General features: G+C 47.6%; 1 protein-coding gene across 1 annotated transcript in view; it reads left to right on the top strand.

Annotated features, from left to right (window-relative positions):
- The first annotated feature begins 377 nt into the window (after positions 1-377).
- LOC142768866 (uncharacterized) overlaps positions 378-16,565 on the top strand; it is a 36,333-nt gene continuing 20,145 nt past the window's right edge. Inside the window, exon 1 of the mRNA XM_075871304.1 lies at positions 378-507. The gene's annotated coding sequence lies outside the window, so the exon portion shown is untranslated. The remainder of the gene's footprint in view (positions 508-16,565) is intronic.

Below are 16,565 nucleotides of genomic sequence, written 5' to 3'. Positions count from 1 at the left end.
CAGTGCACACAAACGACCAGAGCCTAGCTTCGACCTTAGAATAGCGGCCCAATGGCTGATAACTACGTCAAAATTGGGAAGCATTCGGCACAGATATCAGTGTGAACTGATATCTAGGACGAACGGAAAACTTGCGTTCGCTGTAGACATCATGACTTGCTGACAGCAACCTACGCGTGGTGGTTACAGCACAGTTTATACACGTGACGACTGCCAAGCAGCTTACAACGCCAGCATGAAGAATCCTACACTTAGGCGGAACAGAATATTTTGCGAAAGAACTGCGTCACGCGATCGTTTATCGCAGCGTTCTGATCGATGACGGTGCAGTATACGCATCCTACCCACGACAGTGACATTTTACTGGGAGTGACGCAGTTCTCGAAGAACAGTCGCAGGTCGTAGCTGTGCGTCTCCAGGCGTCGCAGTTTCGGCAAGGACATGGCGACGCGGTGCAGGTCCCGGGGCTCCAGGGCCAACTTGCGCAGTGGTTTGTTCGTCGCCAAGGTGAGGCGTTCGAGATTCACGAAAGGGTATATTCCTGGCCGTAGCGGGCACAGTATTCCAGGAACGCTGTGCAAGTGCCTTCGTTTACAAAGCGAGTGATGCGAAGGGTGCGCCGAGTGACGCACAAGAGTGAGCGAAAAACGGCCTTCAGGAGGGTGACATACATGTCGACGCAGTTCAGATTAACGAACGCACCACCGGCCACTGGGATGTCTTCGTCGCTGCCCATGCAGCTTGCGAGCCTGAGCGTTTTGAGCTTTGGGCAGGATTTCGCCATTGCGGAGAGCCGTAGACAGCCGCAGTTTTCAAGCGCCAGATGTTCGAGGTCCAGTGGATTAGTAAGCAGCTGCTGCAAGTGAGAATTGACGTCGCAGAAGGCGATGGGTCCACGATGACCATGAGGCTTCGGAGGTTTCCGAACCCCGAGACCTCGTCGAGCGCTTTCATCGAACCGACTCCCACCTGCAAAGTTTGGTTGCCTTAGTGGGTGTTGTTTTTCAATATTCAGATGAAGGTGCTTTTAAGAGGCCACTTTCCTTTTATGCCTGCTTCAGCAAAGAAAGCCTCGTACTGAGAACATAAGCAGGTACGGGTATATGATGGCTCCATTGAATCAGTTGTGACAAACTGGCAATCCTTGCAGAAAGAAAGCTAATGGTCTGCATTGCAAGCTCACTATATTTCGAGAACGAATAGAATCCTCAGCTCTGAAGCCTGTAACTTTCTGCCCTTTCAGACCGCACTACTCTTTTGTGGGCCAGCACCCGTTATAAGTCCAGCAAACTTATGTGCGATTTTATCAATGGAACATCGAGTACGAGTTCTGGTATCATGTTTTCAATTTGATTAGAAGGAACGCTGAATAGTGGTGTAAAAGTCACACTGGTTTGGAATAGCAAGTAGATTTTACATAGAAGGGCATATGCAAAAGAACTGGCGCGCATGATAAACAAAAAAGGTCAGCTGGGCAAGTTAGTGCGTATGGCGTTGTTGTGACGCTCTTTAATTCGTTAAATATTTGGCCTCGCACCTGCGCACGCGAGACATGGTTTTCGCACAGTTCATATACTGGACAATCAGCTGTAGATGAAAGGGACACTATAGTAAACTATTAGGTCGACGTTGTTTGTTGAAATGGTGGTGCAGAAACCTCGTAGTGCTTCTTTTGTGCCAAGGGAGAACCTATTTTGAAATAAAATCACGTTTTCGTGCTCCGCATCGGGTTAGCGCACTTCAAATTACCCGCCTCAAGAAGCGGACCGACTCACGTACGGTGTACTAGAAAGGGGCAGCGGAATGAACGAGGCGGCCGCGCCGCATCTCGGCTGATTCTCCGGCGGGTGGCAGTAGCGGTGGCGCTGTTGTCCCATGGTACTGAAGATCTCGGAAGCGTCTGCATTGGGAGTGCGCACGCGCCGTAGCCTGCGAAAGCGTCTAATTGCTCGTTTTTAGCGCGTTTAATGCGTTTCTGGGGCTTTATCAGTTTACGCACCCGCTACGCGCCACACAGTGCACGATTGATTATGCAGGCAAGCTGAAATTGCGCCGATTTTCAAGAACCTGCAGCCCCCGCCCTCCCCTCCCCCCAAAAAAGTGAATCCGAATTTGCACGGATCCGCCTAGCTTCCCACCCAATCAGTGCTTTGAGCTGCGTTACATCATAAGTGGCTACTGGCGAGCTACAAAAACGGGAGAAGTATCAAAACCATGATTAAATCATACGCTCATTTTGTCGGCAGTCTCCACGATATCAAGAGCACAGTGTTTCTCATATGAGCCTACATGCGCTCGATTGTTTCACGAGGAACCCCAGTATAAGTATCGTTGACACAACATTTATATCGGTGACCACTCAGTTTTATCATGCCAGCTTTGCGGCAGATAATTATTGCTTTCTAAAAGGTTTAATACTTTGTAAACAAATTAAAAACAGCACACATACATATTAAAAAGTGTCAATTGTATATATAGCCCGTCTGTTAATCTTCGTAAATTCATTGTAACCACTTCTCATTTGTATCAACAGCCAAAATTGTGCTGCTCTTCAAATATTCTATTGGCGTAACGCTATTGCAAGCCAGCAACTTTATGACTATGTTTTGTATTATACGCGTAGTTTTATTATGTGCCAAAAGTGTAGGCAGGCAGTGGTGCATCTTGTTTTGAGAAATTTAACTTGTATTTGCACACAGTAAACACACACACACACACACACACACACACACACACACACACACACACACACACACACACACACACACACACACACACACACACACACACACACACACACACACACACACATATATATATATATATATATATATATATATATATATATATATATATATATATATATATATATATATATATATATATATATATATATTAGGGGGGGGAGGCAAGTGCCCGGTATGCCACCCTCTGGTTATTAGCTTTTTGCTTTCAGATGTTTCCATCGAGAAATCAGTTAAACGTCGATGGAATTACTTTGCAGTGCTCCGTAACTGTGGGAGCTACATGACCTGTGCTGGAAGCCTGGCACTCCAATGGTCTGTGCTGCCCCTCTATATCCCACTTCGATACAGTACCTCGCAGAATTCCAACACATTCACCAATTCCAGTTAATAACACTCGAAGATATCGCATGCCAAGTCGACATCGCGACATAACTTCTCGCGCGTCCTGATGGCACACAGGCAGAGATGTAGAACTATCGATGCTACAGTAGATGCATGAAAAAAAGCTATCGATAGTTAGTTCGATAGAAGCAACGATTGTATAAAGCGCGAACTCATATCAGCCTAGAAAGCGCATGTTATGAAGCAGCAACAGCAAACTGAAGCACAAGGAAGTTTACATGGTAGCAGAGGCGTAGAAAGTGAGAAGCAACTTCATGAAAAAACATGTGCTAGTTATACGGGGATTTGGGCGAATATGGCCATCTTGGTGTCAGCCCCACCACTGGCGGCTGCCTCGGCTTGCTGGACGACATGGCTGAGCAGTTCAGTCTGTCCAGCGCGTTCGGTTCGAGGCTGTACCCCTGTCTGAAGCCCCTCCTCCGGCACACTTCCATGACGCATGTTCCAGGGTTTCCGTGGCCTCGGTATACTTGCAGCGTGACGGATTAAGCTATAGGTGACAGAGATTCAAGATCACCGGGTTCGGAAACGTTCAGGTCTGCAGCTGTCGTCCCGTGACCGCCCGATTCTTGTTAAGTTTTTGTGTCAGTGGCGGAAATTTGTACCTGGCCAGGCTGTAACGCTGTGTAATATCCTCGAAACTGGTGAGGCAATCCTCCCACTCGCACTTCTCACCCGAAATCACCGCCAAGGCAGTGACCGTGTTGACGGCAGCGGCTTTGCCTGCAAGCCCTCGAGATGACCCGTGCACCGCCTCGTTATCAGAAAAGTTTTTAGTGGGATGGGGCTAAACTTTGATCCGAAGAGGGGGGGGGGGGGGGGCTTGTCGGCTGGTGTAGCCGAGCGTCCTTTCTCGCTCGATATCTATAGCGGAAACAAATTGGGGGGGAGGTGTGGTGGGGGGAAGCACGGGCTTGGTGTGCTACCCCTTAGCTGTGCCACTGCACAGTTACTTTCCCTTCCCATAATGCAAGGCTGGCACATGAAAACTAGGTTGAGCTTTTCCGCTGTAGTGACATGAAGGGTATCTCTTATGACGCAACTGCACAGCTTCAAATTTATATTTTATTTGGTGATTTAAAACTAAAGATAGAATATATCGATTTTGTTCATTGCAAGATCTTTGATTAGAATTTTATTGCAGGACACAATTCCCGATTTTTGCGCCAGATATAATTTATTTCCTTAGCCGAAAGCAAAGATCGAAACAAGACACACAGGAAAGACTGGGATGCCAACCACTTTGTCATAACCGGTCTGCTTACCCGACAGAAGAGAAAGTAAAAAGATAAGGGGTAGAAAAAAAATTGCCCGCAGCTTCCCTCGGGGGAACACTGAGGAGGATGCGGAGCATATAATTGGTTAACGGGGTGTTAAAGTGCGACTTACTTGGGTCGATGGCTAAATTGGTTAACGTGGTTGTGAAATGGGGTGTTAAATTGCGACTTACTTGGGTCGCTGGCTAAATTGGTTAACGTGGTTATTGGAGGGGTGTTAAATGAGTGAACACGTACGACACGCATGCGAAAGGGCGGTGTTTATCTATTGCGACGAACTTTGAGCACGATGGCTTTTTGGTCGGTTAAGTGAAGAGTGAGTGGATCGGGTTGCAGCGGTCGTAGGTCGAAATTTGCAAAGACGTGGTCGATGCAGGTTCCGCGAATGGTGGTCGGCTGGTGGTGTTTGCAGTCGTCGTGCGTTGCGCGACGCCGACGTTTACGTTCGACGTCGCGAGCTCTTCTCCGCGCTGCCTTGTCTTCGGACGACGACTTGGTTGCGGTTCCGCCAACACTTTGGCCGGCGCTGGTCGAAGGGACGTCGATCATTGCGACCTCGGACGTCGACGCGCCGTACAAACCAACCAACGAGCGGCAACTGAGCGAGCGAGCACCGACCTTCAGTATATATACAGCGCGACGGCGCATGCACTGTCAGCTGTCGAATGTTCGAGAAGGGGGAGAAGCGCAACGGCGCATGCGCGCGCGTCAGCTGCCGATGTTCTCGAAGCGTGACGGCGCATGCGCGCTACATTATACAGCTAGCGAATGTTCGTGAAGAGGAGAAGCGCACGCGGTGTGTAGAGGAGGAAGGGTGCACAGTTGGTGGAGGTGTGAAGCGCGCGCGGTGTGTAGAGGAGGAAGGGATGCACAGATGGTGGAAGAAGGAGGAGGAAGCTTGCGGACGGCGCCGCACTACAAGCCTCGAGTATTAGATGCTCCGCATCTAAAAGGCAGTTCCTACGTACCATGGCAATCAATGGTATGGAAAGTATGGGGTGGCAAAGGGACTTTGGTGTAAATATTTGTTGGGCAAAACGTCTGGAATCGTGCTAAAGATACTTACAAATGTTTTACGCGCAGTCATCTGCTGGAAGAGTCGCGTATATTCAGGTAACCGTTTGTCTACAGTGGCGTAACGATGCCAACATCAACATTGGTATTTTTCTTATTAGGAACATTAACTGCAGCGCAATCTGAAACGGTAAGCTGCTATGTAGCGCTTGTTCTTGCGAGGATAGCAGCCCTGCACGTATGCCCAGTTTGGGGCGGGTGCCTAAGTATACAGTTGACGTTAAACTGGCGCGACGCCTGTGTCATACAAGCACACATGTAATGTCCATAAGATTAGATGGTAGCGCTGCAACCAACAATCTCCCGCATAGCATCTCTTTCAAAGCCGTTTTAAGACTTTACCCAGCTCCATGGCACAGTAATTGATTTCACTCTATGCTTGGGTTCCATTCCTGCTGCGGCCCTAACATTCATAATTTGCCTTCTCGTTGACACTTTTTCTTGACGCTGTCGCAACTGAATCAGTAAAAATTACAAGACCCTAAAGCTTCGCCTATAGCAGTTCAACGCGATAGCGACATACTGTTCCTAGTGCGTACTTCAAACACTTGGTGCGTGAAACCTTGTCGAATTTACTATGCACCCATTACGTGGCCTTAAGGGAATATGCGCTGTAGCGTGTGTGCCTTTTGTAGTGGGGTACCGGCTTTCAACCACGGTGTCATAATAATCACATATTCTTGCGCCCGTTGGAAATGGACGCTAGTAACACGCAATATTAGCGCAATATTTCATGTTGCATTGTGAAGCATGTATACATGACGCATGTGTTTGTGAAGCTTGAAAGTTACGTCGACTGCATTTCCTAGCAGGGAAAGTTCTTTTCACTGTTTTCACAAGCAGAGGCGTGGCCATGTGGTAGACATAAGGTGATGATTTTTCTCTCGCCACCGCTGACGCCAGAGTATCTGCGAAACGAGCTCTTTAACGCAATCGCGTTAGTATCCGTTCTCGCCATTCCTTGGTAGATGTAAACAGTGAAACAGCTGTGGCGTATACCCACGAATCGTGGTTAGTGGTATACGAATATCTGCCGCGCGTGTCGTGTCTGAAGGGAAATGTTTTCGCGACATACGCGACAGGATTTTCACGCTATTCGTCTCGTGACCAGAGTGACATATTCTTCAAAACCTTTTACCCTCCCATATACTTAATTTGCCCTACATCAAGTTAAGGAGGTGACTTTGAGGACACCCAGACGTAGGCAGACAGACAGACGGACGGACGGATAAACGGATATATTGTTGGATTAATTGGTGGATTGATATTGGATTGATTGGTGGATTGATATCGGATTGATTGTTGGATTGATATCGGATTGATTGGTGGATTTATTGGTGGATTTATTGGTGGATTGATTCGTGGATGGATTGATGGATGGATTGATGGATGGATTGATGGATGGATTGATGGATGGATTGATGGATGGATTGATGGATGGATTGATGGATGAATTGATGGATGGATTGATGGATGAATTGATGGATGAATTGATGGATGAATTGATGGATGAATTGGTGGATGGATTGGTGGATGAATTGGTGGATGGATGGATGGATGGATTGGTGGATGGATGGATGGATGGATGGATGGATGGATGGATGGATGGATGGATGGATGGATGGATGGATGGATGGATGGATGGATGGATGGATTGGTGGATGGATTGGTGGATGGATTGGTGGATGGATGGATGGATGGATGGATGGATGGATGGATGGATGGATGGATTGATGGATGGATTGATGGATGGATGGATTGACGGTTGATGGATGGATTGATGGATGGATTGACGGTTGATGGATGGATGGATGGATGGATGGATGGATTGACGGTTGATGGATGGATGGATGGATGGATTGATGGATAGATTGCTATGAAGACCTTCGCATTTATAAGACTAAAGAAAGGGAATACGAACACTCTCGCGTATACACAATGTCGCTCACCACAGCGGCTGTATTGAGTGATATACCGCATCTCTGAGTCTATAGACGCTCGTGCCGTTGTTCGTTGAAATCTTAACATTGCGTTGGATGCTTGGATTGTCGAAGACTTGTCGGGATGACTTAGTTGGACAGTTACAACTTACTAGCGGCATCGTTCTGTTGTCAAAGCGAACGAGAACGATACCGTGTTACACTACGCTATCGCGAAAGATTTGGAAATGCGGGCTGTCAACAAGAGAATAATTATTCACCGCACTAATATAAACGTGCAGTGCGTGAATGAAGTGCTCCCTAAAAATCATTTCACAATAAAAAACTTTTTAAGCACTGCTCATCATAGCGCTTGTATCTGTGCATTAATAGTTTAAAATTGCCATGGTTGGCCTTAGCTTTGTGCACCAGTACACGGCACGCTAATCCAGTGAAAAGATAATCACGCTTAGTACCCACGATTGGGCGAAACAGTCTCGTAGAATTAGGACACGAAGACTTTTGATGAAAAGGAACAGCTGAATGCTTCGAAGAAGTTGTCATTTGAAGAACTTCGAGAACGCTTTGGAAAACGCTAGGTTGTTTCGAGTCAATAGCGAATGTGTGTGAGGCCGAGGCAGCGTCAGAAATACTCCCCCATAATACAACGGTTTCGATTCATTGATATCCGGAGTCAATGCACGTTTGAACTTGAGGAAATCGACATTTCAAGTGTGAATACACTTTATAAGCGACCCCAAACCATCCACCGCCGTCGGCGGCGTCCGCAGTCTTCTCTCTATCTTTAAAAGAAAGAGTACTTGGCGGGCCGCAGCGCGACGCTATACCGAATAAGCCACAGACGCGACGTTGATATCCCCCTTCGGTCGCTCCTCCGCTCTCCTCGCTCGCTGCAGCTGCGCGCGCACCCCTCTCTCTCGCGCGCCTGCCTTCTCTCTGTCTCCCGTCGAGAGCGGGTCGGGCGATGGATGTCCCGGAGGCAACGCTACCATCAACAACGAATGCAGTACAAGCGAATGCCAGCACTGCACCCGTCGTTGGAGGTGACGGTACCGCGGTGGTTTCGCCGACGTTGGAAGACAAGGCGGCGCTGCGAAGGGCTCGTGAGACCGAACGTAAGCGGGCGAAGCGTGCAGCGGATGCCGAACTGCGTGCTCGCGAGGCCGAGTGCAAGCGGGCGAAGCGTGCAGCGGATGCCGAACTGCGCGCTCTCGAGGCCGAGGATAAGCGGGCGAAGCGTGCAGAGGATGCCGAACTTTGCGCTCGCGAGGCCGAGGACAAGCGGGCGAAGCGGGCAGCGGATGGTGAACTGCGCGCTCGCGAGGCCGAGATGAGGCGTCAGCATCGAGCCGCGAACGCGGCCCAAGAAGCGGAACGACAACGCAAGCGTCAGGCGGAGAAGGCCGATGAAGGCCGGCGTCAAGACGCCGCTCGCAATAGTCAACGGCGAGTGGACGTTCCCGAAGCCGTTCGAGCCAGTGAACGTGCCGCGCGGGAGAGGGTGCGAGCCCTGGACTTTGCTTGTCCGGGGCTCGCATGCTATGAGGGGGAGGAAAGTTAAAATTCGTTGGCATTCGCCAGTGAGTTAACGTAAACTCCCCCGTGTGATCAAATTGCGATTATCAGGAACCATTACACCATTACACTTGATAATTATATCTTGGTTTAGAACATATACACATGACGATTAATATATCATTATGCGTCTCCATTTGCTTACGTTTTGTTATCAGCTGATATGAGAGTCAGCAACCGAATAATTGGTAGCAAGTCTAACTATCATATTACACCGACAACTGTGTCGATCACTTGCTTTGTTTTCCTGTGCGGAGACGGGTGCAGGGCGCTAGACAGGACCGTCAGCGTTGGAATATCGCTCACGTAGTCTTGAAGGCCGCAAGGGTTCAACGTCACGCAAGCTGAAGTCCATGAGTGTAGACAATGACAGAGAGCGTCTTCCTGAATGCGATCTGTCCTGTTAAATTTAAACTCTTTAAACTTATAGCACGAACCGGAGCAGTCCACAGGAAGCAGCGTACAAAGCAGGATACTAATACAAGCGGATAAGATAGATTAAGCAGCGTGGCCTGATATCAACACAAAGAAAATTAATGAAATTGCACTGCCCGCGGCCACCGGAGAATTCGAGTGCCCAGATTGTTTCGCATTCACCGCCGATATCTCTATGTAATGCTAAGGTCCCTAGATGAAACAAGTTTCCAAGGTAGCGACACCCTCCCTTTTCCTCCTCGCTTATTTGCCTGAAGCGCCCCCTAGAAGGTTTAAAACTTTCATCCAAAAGCGAATGTTTGGGTTCTGTTACTACGGTGAATAGATGTAAATGAAACAAAATGGAACGAAATAAGACGTAGAATAAACAGTTACCTTTATGAACATAAACGGCACAACACAAGAGCAAGCGGGATGTGCGTTACTCAACCGGCAACGTTGGGCAGTTCTATACTTAACACCAATAGCCATGGCGTCTCGCGTAGTACATTTTAGTTCCACGGCCGTGGTATTTCGTCCAGTTCTAACTAGTCCACTTCTCCGATTGTGTTTTGTTCGTGCTGTGACACAGTGAACGTGCTTCTTGCTGCATCCTGTAAATGGCCACAGGGCGTGATGTTGTGACGATTGATTACAACTGGCTTGTGCACACGCGAGAAAAAAAATTACGGCATATTCACTGGGGAATGATGATGAATGGGCGAAGCTCCGGAGGGATTCATCGGTAAACTGTGAATCTTCCGTGTAATTCGCCCAGTCGATCATCATGTAAAGACGTGAGAAACGCTGTGTGTGTATATACACAAATCAACTTTTATTTGTTCTTAGACGATGGATGGCTTGCGATGTCCCTTGCCTCGCGCGCTCGCACATCGGGATTCTGTCTGCGAGCGCGCGCTGCTGCCGCCTTGCGCTCTCTCCGCTGTGCAGCCTTATCCATCCGGCGACTCCGAGCGCGCGCCAACAGCGAACGGATTTTATTACAACGCTCCCCCTAGCGTACGTCGCCGCACTAAATCGAACGATTGCCTTCAACCAACGACACGCGCCATATGTGACATCATTCCTATTTTATAAGATCTCGCGTCTTTCATCAACTACAAGTACCGCTTTCTAGTTTATAACATCTTGCATCTTTTCATCATCAGCTACAAGTACCACCATCTAGTAAACACTACAAGAACTAAACGAGAGGTGGCTACATACAGGAGACGGTACCGCCATCTAGTGAACACTGCAAGAACTAAACTAGAGGTGGCTACATACAGGGGATGGTACCGCCATCTAGTGAACACTGCAAGAACTAAACTAGAGGTGGCTACATACAGGCTACAGGGGACGCACAGCCCACGCCCTAAGGAGCTTCGCCCCTAAAACTACGACCAGACTGGTACGAACACTCGTCCAGCAGCACTGCGATGACGTTTTTTTAATGTGCTCATTTGGACAATCGTGATGCCAAGTGATTCTGATGCAGTGCTGGGAACTTCCTGAAAAGTTAGAGTTCTACTGGTGAGGTGTCTCGAAGCAGCGCGTTTCGGCTCAAGCGGGAACTGGTCAAGAGTGAAATGTTTCTGAAGGTGCGTTGATTACAACCTATAGCTGTTCTGTATACGTGCATACCCACATGTATCTGTACCAACTGGCATGCACTAGACACGCATTAGACGCGCGCCTGGCGTTTCAATAAAAACCGACAAGTGAACTCGCTTCGCAGATCCGCGTCGACGTACGTTGACGGAGTTGCACGAAAGCATTCGCGTGAAATGGTTCATAGTTGTACTTCATGGTGCGCTTCATCTCGGAAAGCACGAGGTAAGTTGAAGAGAGCGAAACCATTTTCTGTTGTTTACGGCAACGCAGCATTGCTGAAAAACGCAGATGTTGCATTGAACGAGCATGGCGAAACAATCTTGGTTGACTTAGTGCACACCGAAACGCTCCTCCTCTTCAGTTTATGTTCTGGCTACAATTTTGTTTTTGGTCACAGCGAGAATAAGGCTGGAGCCATATGCGCATGCGTACTCATTTTGAACCTTCTGCATAATAATAAATAACACCACCAGCCATTTGCAAGATCACGTGCAAGTAATGCACCAATTACAGACGCGGATGACAGGGAAAAAAGAGGAGTAATTGAGAGAGTGAGGAGGACGGCTCGAGAACAATGAGTGACGCTACCTTGTTTCATCTAGGGACCTTATGTAATGCAGGCGACTGCTGCCATTCGGCGGTAAAGAACGCAACGAAGCGACAAACGTACGTAGGCTGCAGCAATAGAGTGCCTATTTATTTATTTACTTATTTAGTCTATTTTGCCGACTTCTATGCGAAGTCGTAGGCAGAAGTGGGCACATATATATGCATTTCTTATTACATTTTACAACGGTAGAATATACTTACTTAATCTAGGCACGATAGTAGCAATTAACGTTTTTAGAACAGTTTTTATAAACTTCACCATTATATTATAAAACTATATGAGCAATAACAAATAGTTTATAATATAGCCGACTTCAGTTTCCTTGTGAATTTTTTTTAGTTAAAAAAAGTGTTACATACGCGTCGTGGAAGTCTTCCCCTGGCGCTTGGCAGCCCACTTCAATTGTAGAGCCGTTGTTTTTCGTAGCTTATGCCATGATGACATGAGGATTAAAGTCGGTAATCTCAGAGGCCGTGTTTTCCTAGTTGCTTAAAAGCAAGGAGCGTTTGCGGATTGCGGAAGATACTCCACCGACACTAGGTCGCACTGGGTTCAGAGAATCCTAGTCTCCCTTGTATCGAAGTAGCCAGCCGTTCTGAGAACTCTCCGTCTTCCGTAATAGTACACTAAGCGCCCATGTCTCTGCTTCTATTTTTTTTTTGCTTTCCCTCCTACTTCCCTCTCATTCGTAGTGATTTTGCATAGTTTCGATTCGTGTTATGGTCACGGAAACGTTCGATCCCACAGCTGGTATGTAATCTAACGAACATTGGTGTAGCGTGGTTCTTTTACCGCGAATCTCGAAGGCGATGTGGGCTCCAGTTTTTTACGGCGTTTGCCATGGCAGCTACGAAACTGGGGCCGCTGCTGGTCAGTCTGAATCCACTGCTTCCGCGCGTTGCTCTCATTTGTGGCGTGCTGCATGGCTGTGACGGGTACCGTTTGACCTTCAGGCGAATTGCATCTGGGGCCTACTTTCACTTGGAGCGTCGCTGCCAACGACTCTGTGAACTTCGACACCTTGGAGGCCTCGTACGTTGATCTCATCGGTGCCACTGCCCGTGCCGAGACGCTGAAGTTGGCTCGCACCCTGCGGCAGTACAGGCACCGCTGTGGGCCGCGACAGCGTCTGGCGCCCTTCTCAATTTTCTACTGGGCTACGGTAAGGCGCCGCGTCTGGCACCGCTGCGGTCCACGACAGCGTCTGGCGTCCTTCTCAATTTTCTACTGGGCTACGGTAAGCCGCCGCGTCTGGCCGCGTCAGTCGAGGCAAGAGTTTATTCACGACCTTCGGCCGCAGAGAGCTCGCTTTGCCGTCACTCTGTACGCGGTATACGCTTCCTGGCAGCAATACGATACCTTTCGCGGCTGCGTCGTTCCCAAAGCGATTCATCGCTTCGGTGACGCACAAGTTAATGCTTGCAGGCTCACCTATAGACATGTCTGGAAAGTTATGGCTGTGTGGAGAAGAGTGTTCATGCAAGCCCGCTCAAAAAAAGCTTTGCATCTGCGTTGCGTTGTCTAAGCTCGAGAAGGGCAGGCGTTGCACTCAGTTTCTCTTCCTTTTCGCGTCAGTGTTTGCGTCTTTAGCAACGCTTTGTTTCTCTTAGCGCTCGTGCAGTCTAAAGGGACTCTAAAGAAGGAAAAAAAGAAAACTATTTTCTCGTAGTAGTATTTTACAATTGCACAATGCCGATAATACCACATTCAACGCGAAATGACGTTAAGCGAAAAAAACGAGCGAAAACAAGTACGAGTATCGAACTCGCATTCGAATTCTCGAACCAAATGCCGTGACGCCATGAATTTTGACGGTGTCTACTAGGTCATAAGCGATTCTCAATTGGCAAAAATGAAGTACATTCTGCTCTGAGTGGTCCATACATTTACCATTTCAAGTTTCAGAAGATTCAATTGAACTGAATTTGCCAAAATATGAATAATACATTTTGAAATTTGTGACTTTACATGCGGTGAATTTGGTGAGAAATTTGAAAATAAAACTTCAACCTTCATTTTCTCCTATAATAATAAACCAACAGGTACGAAATTGACATCAGTGTTCTTAGGGCACAATTTACAAAGTCATGTTGGTTCGTTAGTGATCCTTTAATACTGAACTTTAGTGTTCCTTTAATACTGCGCCGGTTAGCTCCATGATAGCGTTTTGTGGGACATGTGAACTTCTATCTTTCGTTAATGCTTTAAAGAGGATAGTCTTTCTCGGGATACTTCAACGCAAAAATTTTGCTCTGTCTGTCTGTGTCTCTATCTATCTATCTATCTATCTATCTATCTATCTATCTATCTATCTATCTATCTATCTATCTATCTATCTATCTATCTATCTATCTATCTATCTATCTATCTATCTATCTATCTATCTATCTATCTATCTATCTATCTATCTATCTATCTATCTATCTATCTATCTATCTATCTATCTATCTATCTATCTATCTATCTATCTATCTATCTATCTATCTATCTATCTATCTATCTATCTATCTATCTGTCTATCTGTCTGTCTGTCTGTCTGTCTGTCTGTCTGTCTGTCTGTCTGTCTGTCTGTCTGTCTGTCTGTCTGTCTGTCTGTCTGTCTGTCTGTCTGTCTAACTATCTAACTGTCTGTCTGTCTGTCTGTCTGTCTAACTATCTAACTGTCTGTCTGTCTGTCGTTCTGTCTGTCTAACTATCTAACTGTCTGTCTGTCTGTCGTTCTGTCGTTCTGTCTGTCGTTCTGTCTGTCTGTCTGTCGTTCTGTCGTTCTGTCTGTCGTTCTGTCGTTCTGTCTGTCGTTCTGTCGTTCTGTCTGTCGTTCTGTCGTTCTGTCTGTCGTTCTGTCGTTCTGTCGTTCTGTCGTTCTGTCGTTCTGTCGTTCTGTCGTTCTGTCTGTCTGTCTGTCTGTCAACAGAAACGGTTCAAGTACGACCATATCCACAGCGCTCACGAATATTACGAATATTTCTCAGGTTTCTGCGTTCATACTTATGCGATTGTCGATTAAGAAGCAAATTTTGCGCATATATCTGAGATAAATGTCAACACGTTCATTTTCTACGGTGTGTTTGTTTCTTCATATTACAAAAGGCATACATAAGTAAATATTGTGGGCAGTTCTGTGGACGGGGAATCGAGGAGCAACCTCCACCATTTGCGACGTAGTCCTTTACGCGCATTTATTAGGCCTAGAATACGTGGCCAAAAACAGTCACCTCCGATGCACAGAACCGACTCGAGGGCTATATGCACTAACGATGAAGATGAGGAACACTATGTAATGATGGTTATGTACATGTAATGAAGAAGCGTGTTTCAAATACCCAGAATATAAGAACTCGTTGACAATGCGACGCTATACACGAAAAGGCGATTTTCCTACGCTTTGCTGGATGGATGGATGGATGGATGGATGGATGGATGGATGGATGGATGGATGGATGGATGGATGGATGGATGGATGGATGGATGGATGGATGGATGGATGGATGGATGGATGGATGGATGGATGGATGGATGGATGGATGGATGGATGGATGGATGGATGGATGGATGGATGGATGGATGGATGGATGGATGGATGGATGGATGGATGGATGGATGGATGGATGGATGGATGGATGGATGGATGGATGGATGGATGGATGGATGGATGGATGGATGGATGGATGGATGGATGGATGGATGGATGGATGGATGGATGGATGGATGGATGGATGGATGGATGGATGGATGGATGGATGGATGGATGGATGGATGGATGGATGGATGGATGGATGGATGGATGGATGGATGGATGGATGGATGGATGGATGGATGGATGGATGGATGGATGGATGGATGGATGGATGGATGGATGGATGGATGGATGGATGGATGGATGGATGGATGGATGGATGGATGGATGGATGGATGGATGGATGGATGGATGGATGGATGGATGGATGGATGGATGGATGGATGGATGGATGGATGGATGGATGGATGGATGGATGGATGGATGGATGGATGGATGGATGGATGGATGGATGGATGGATGGATGGATGGATGGATGGATGGATGGATGGATGGATGGATGGATGGATGGATGGATGGATGGATGGATGGATGGATGGATGGATGGATGGATGGATGGATGGATGGATGGATGGATGGATGGATGGATGGATGGATGGATGGATGGATGGATGGATGGATGGATGGATGGATGGATGGATGGATGGATGGATGGATGGATGGATGGATGGATGGATGGATGGATGGATGGATGGATGGATGGATGGATGGATGGATGGATGGATGGATGGATGGATGGATGGATGGATGGATGGATGGATGGATGGATGGATGGATGGATGGATGGATGGATGGATGGATGGATGGATGGATGGATGGATGGATGGATGGATGGATGGATGGATGGATGGATGGATGGATGGATGGATGGATGGATGGATGGATGGATGGATGGATGGATGGATGGATGGATGGATGGATGGATGGATGGATGGATGGATGGATGGATGGATGGATGGATGGATGGATGGATGGATGGATGGATGGATGGATGGATGGATGGATGGATGGATGGATGGATGGATGGATGGATGGATGGATGGATGGATGGATGGATGGATGGATGGATGGATGGATGGATGGATGGATGGATGGATGGATGGATGGATGGATGGATGGATGGATGGATGGATGGATGGATGGATGGATGGATGGATGGATGGATGGATGGATGGATGGATGGATGGATGGATGGATGGATGGATGGATGGATGGATGGATGGATGGATGGATGGATGGATGGATGGATGGATGGATGGATGGATGGATGGATGGATGGATGGATGGATGGATGGATGGATGGATGGATGGATGGATGGATGGATGGATCCGGCA

The sequence above is a fragment of the Rhipicephalus microplus genome, chromosome 8, assembly GCF_043290135.1.
Source record: "Rhipicephalus microplus isolate Deutch F79 chromosome 8, USDA_Rmic, whole genome shotgun sequence".
NCBI classification, from domain to species: domain Eukaryota; kingdom Metazoa; phylum Arthropoda; class Arachnida; order Ixodida; family Ixodidae; genus Rhipicephalus; species Rhipicephalus microplus.
Note: the sequence above shows the minus strand (reverse complement) of the source record. Positions and strands in the feature narration are given on the sequence as shown.